This window comes from Engraulis encrasicolus, chromosome 1, assembly GCF_034702125.1.
Source record: "Engraulis encrasicolus isolate BLACKSEA-1 chromosome 1, IST_EnEncr_1.0, whole genome shotgun sequence".
In the NCBI taxonomy this organism is placed as follows: domain Eukaryota; kingdom Metazoa; phylum Chordata; class Actinopteri; order Clupeiformes; family Engraulidae; genus Engraulis; species Engraulis encrasicolus.
In genome coordinates this window covers 25,079,075-25,084,149 of record NC_085857.1, presented here as the reverse complement: position 1 = coordinate 25,084,149, position 5,075 = coordinate 25,079,075, and positions in this window count along the sequence as shown.

Here is a 5,075-nt window from a genome sequence, read left to right as displayed (position 1 = left end):
CCAGCTGACTAGGCTACAGTCGCCTACAAGCAAGTGCAGGTCGGTCAGCAGCGTCACCCTCTCCCCCCTCTCTCTCCACGTTAGCGCAAGTGACTGTTCCCAGCCTTTATGCTGACCATTTTAAATTAAATGAACATGAATTTACAAACAATGACAGATTAGCAGAACAAAGTAGACTATGACTTACGTTACAGTAGCCTAGTGTAGGCTATATCCACGTGGCATTAAATGGGGATTCCGGACGGCAAAATGCGACATAATTGAACATATCCATCAGATTCACTGCGCTGTCCTTAACTGCAATCAACTGTAGGCCTAATTATATGTAGCCAGTTAAACTCTGATGGACGGAAGGGGACTTTGTGCTGTTGCCTAGTTAACATTGATGTTTAACAAAAATAAAATTTGACTTTTGAGTTTTGTGAAACATTCTTGTGCATACACTTCTAAAAAAACGATCTTTTAAAATTATTTGTTACCTTAACTTTCACATTTTAACATAACATAACCCTATCACTTGTTCACTTAAAATTGAATTTGACTTCTGATTTTACTTCTATGCTTCTCACGGCCGGCAGTTTCATGATAGGAAGCAACTGATTCATAAGCGCAAAACTCGCAGAAAGCGGTATCAAAATAAAAGTACAATTCGTTCTCAGTGTGTCATTAACCAAAATAGTCATACTGCACTGACCTAATGGTCCCATTGCCTACCAGTGGCGGCTAGTAGTCTGTCAAACAGGGGAGGCTGTTCAATTACAATATGTCCAACGCAAAAATAAAAAAAAAAAAGGGGGGGGGGTGTCAATTTTGACACACACCTTACAGTACATTGGTCCTGTCACATATGGCCTGCCCTCACACACTGAAGGAGTCTTGTTGAAACAAATTTGTTAATCATTAATCATTATCCCCCTTGTAGCCTACTCATTGGGAAATGTTTTTATTATTATTATTATTCATTAGGCCTACCTCCGCCACATAATGATGTGATTGAGTTTGCCTTCGTTGTCTTTGTTCATTACTGGGTGCACGGCTTAACAGCACAGTAGGAAAGGACTCGCCACTCACGGGACTTGGCAGTTAACCAGTTGATCAGACACCACGAAAGCTCAAAGAAAAGTTTTGTCTTCCCCTACCTTTTTCACCAAGTCAATATTAGGCAGTGCTCTGCTCTGCTCCTTGATATTCATTTTCTCCTCATAAGGACGACTGGAATTCGCCAGAATTTTAATCCACAATGCTTGGCATTTCATTTTGCATAGCTCTCTAGCTTTCTTGCAAGCTAGCAATAACGAAAAGTAGGCAACCTCAACTTTTGAATTGGGAGATTAAAAAGGATAAGGACGTGCCACTATTAAGACTTTATTCGCAACACTAGGTTTACAAGAATATGTACACAAAACTGGAGTACAACGCAATGAATAGCTTCCCCACTGGTTATCACGACGAAACTTCTCAGTCAAATTAATAACATATCCGCATTTCGAAATGAAATCAACTACTGTAGCCTACTGACACGGGGTTCACCCAATCACAAGTCGGAGCTCCAGTCTCCGGTCCCTCCCCCCTCCTCTCTCTTCTCCATTCACTCCCAGTGAGGCTCAGTCTCAAATAAAAAAAAAAATCACGGCAATAGCCAATGACCGTTTAGCATTTTGCCATTGAAAAAGCGCACAATCCCACATGCCATTGAAGTCCATTGAGACTCGACTCGCTTGCGTTGTCATGAGCGGGAAAAAAACTCATGCGAGCCTTGGGATCTTATTACAGATTGGTTTAATCTCTAAGTTGAGCACATGCATCTATGGAGCTGGGTCTGAAATAGCAATGATATTAAGTCGTGTAAAGCATTAGTTTACATACTATTTCTCCGTGATTTAGGACAGGAGGCGCGCGTCTCCTCCCTTTGTACTCAAAGAGGAAATCGCCTCTGTTGCCTACAGGAGTGTAGCTGTTTTATTTTTACACGTCAAATGTGTTATAGCATGTAATATTTGAATATTTGTCAACTTAAAAGTTAGGACTTAGTTCTCCCTTTTTGTGAAATAAATGGAAGCATGTTAAAATCATTGATATCTTTCCTCTTTCAGTTGGGTTAAATGAAGTCAAATTCAACATACCCATGATAAGCTTAGCCTACATTTTCATTCAAATTTTTATATAATACATTTTATTAAAAAAAAAAAAAAAGAAAAAACAGAACCGTACAAAACCGAAAAACCCGTGACCTTGAAACCCGTGATATGGACCGAACCGTGACATTTGTGAACCGACCACCCCTAGTGGACCATGTGTTTTACTTCACACATTCAATAGCCCTCACGTAGTTTTGAATGTCGTCAAAAGGTACATAATCCCTTTGAACATAAGCACAAAGACCTTGCACTTCATAGTTTATTGTAAGTGTTTGATCTTACATTAAAATGTATGATAACCAGTCATCAGATGGTGTAACTTCAATCTGCTCATTACCGTGCCGGGCCGCGGCAGCGTACCGTGATCATTACACCCTGTGGGCCATTCGGAATGGCGGGGGGCAGTACTAAGCACCGCTTTTGCAGAGCAGGCGCCTGCCTGGTGTCTGTGGTCTGTTTTGTGCTTCCGTCCTTGCCCGTCCCCCAGTTATTAGTAGTAGTAGAAATACAGTCAGGCAAATTGCCATGTTGTTATTTAGCATTGGGCATTTGATGAGGGCATTTGATAATAAACACAATGTGGTGAGCCTCCCTAAACAAGACCACAATTTTGTGAAGTTGTAAACTCGACTTTTTTCTGTCTTGTCATTCCTCCCGGCTGCCCAATCCGTCCCGTCACTTATGTCAGGTGGATCTAATTCAGCCAGGAAACGGGTATCCTCAGGGATCCAGCAGTTTGCATACCTAGCTACAATTTTGAACCCGTAAAGACAATTAAAACCGAGGTCAATCAGCCAGGGAACACCATTGTAAATTAAAGTGTGTTCCCGTGACGCCAGCCATGTAGAGAGATCGCCGAATTTTAATTGTGGCGACGACCATTCTGGTCTTCAAAAACTGGCTCGGCCGCTTTCCAATTTAAGGACCGATAGGCCTAGGCAAAAACCGTTTCCACAAACACGCCCTGATCACAGTTTGCTTCATCTGTAATGCCGTCATGGGCTAAGAATAACCGAAAATAGGCAAAACCAGTCAGTAGGCTAATTAAATGCCGTAATGGAGAGACTGAGGAGACATGAAATCAAGCGGCGGAGTTCGGACGCATGTTTGAGTGTGGACTCGATGTCGCTTGCTTTGTGTAGGCCCTATCAAGGGAAAGCCTGTCTGTCCCTCATTTGTGCGATGAGCACAAAAACACAAATTGAACAACCACTCGTATAGTGTCAAGTCAAACAGACATGAACAACATTGTAAGCCTAATGAAGTAGTGGCCCCATCATTCCGATGCAGAGAGTCGATGATTTTACATTTGGCGACGAACATTCCCGTCCTTTCAAAACTGGCGCATGCCGCTTCCCCTAGTTGCGCAAGTTATTACCCTGATCTACACTGTTCGTTACAACACAAAAAACAAGGTAGCACAACTCTAATACTATTACTAGCCTATAGATCTGGTAGCACTAAAAGTAGGTTTGAAGACGGGGGTATTATTGTGCACATGGTTTTTTTTTTTTTTTGGCGAAGCAGAGTAATCTGCTTTCAGTGGTAGCTTCATTGCATGTTGATATCCCTCCCTCAGGTTTGTAGGGCTACAAGTGGAAAGAGTCAGCCAAATTGCGCGTTGCACGTAACATTTGGGTAGTTGTAATAATAACACAAGCGGTGATCCCTAAACAAGGACCAGCCATTCACGACAGCCGGTCGTTTTGTTTTAATTATTCTGTCCTCGCTGCATTCACCGTCTCAAGTTCCGCTCCTAACTTATAGGCTAAGTGAATGTCCTGTTAATTAAATTTCTGCACTACCTAGTCAGGTCAGGAACGGATAATCCTCAGGATAGCCTACGGACTAATAGGTTTGGAAGACGTTTTTTTTTTTTGTATTGGTGCCTTGTGTAACATTTCATCCATTTCAATGCGCTGTTTGCGCGATCGACGGCGTGATTCCGGTTAACTGGGGATGTGATGCACACATGGACAATAGCATCTGTTACACCAGGTGGTGGGCTAATCAATCTGTGATTAGGACTGCAAATTCAGTTGCTTTCGGTGGAGATGCGAACCCAACAGTATGACTGGGGAACTATGATCCCCTTCGGATGCTGGATCAACCGTGTCGCGCCAACAACGACATGTCACAAAAGGCTGTGGTGCAGTCCCGTGCACTGCAACTGCACTGCACTGCTGTAGACCCAACCCTTCCCCCAAAAGACAAACCTTCATGTTCTGAAAAGTTCAAACACGTTCTGAACAATTTTAGCCGCTTCGGCATTTAAGTTTTTTTCGAGCAGCACGACTTGTACACGGTGACGACAACATCGAAAGAGAAACGCTGTTCACAACCTAAATGCAAAATAAGAAAAAAAAACACAGGGCATTCTCCTATGAAAATGTGCTGGGTGACCACACTGGCCTATGCCTATCCGAGATGCACGTATAGTCAAAGAACGCGAGAAAGAGAGGGAGAGACGGAGAGAATAGAGAGATTAGCGCGTATCTGTGTGTGTGCGTGTGTGTGTTGTGTGTGGTGTGTGTGTGTGTGTGGTGTGTGTGTGTGGTGTCGGGGGAAAAATTTGAAGTGAAAAAACACCCCTCCCCCACTTCAGCATCAAGATGTTGGGCTGGTGGTCTAACAAAGTCAATATGCTTACCCGACCTAATCTTGTAGCCCAGTCATTGGAAACGTCATAAGCCATCGGTTGCCTATAGTGCCAAGTTAATCCAAATCCCTCCGCAAATTTTCTGCATTGCCTGAGTTCTAAAACAACTTTATTTAGGCCTGACTTATTTAGCTCACTTTATTAGCCTTATTTAGGCCTATTATCGTATTTTAGGCTCTTTAACGTGGGCCTATTTTACAAAATATCGAAAGAAGGAAAAAGACACGACAGGACAAGTTGAGGCTTACTGATCGTAAGCCTATTACAGCAAATCGAAC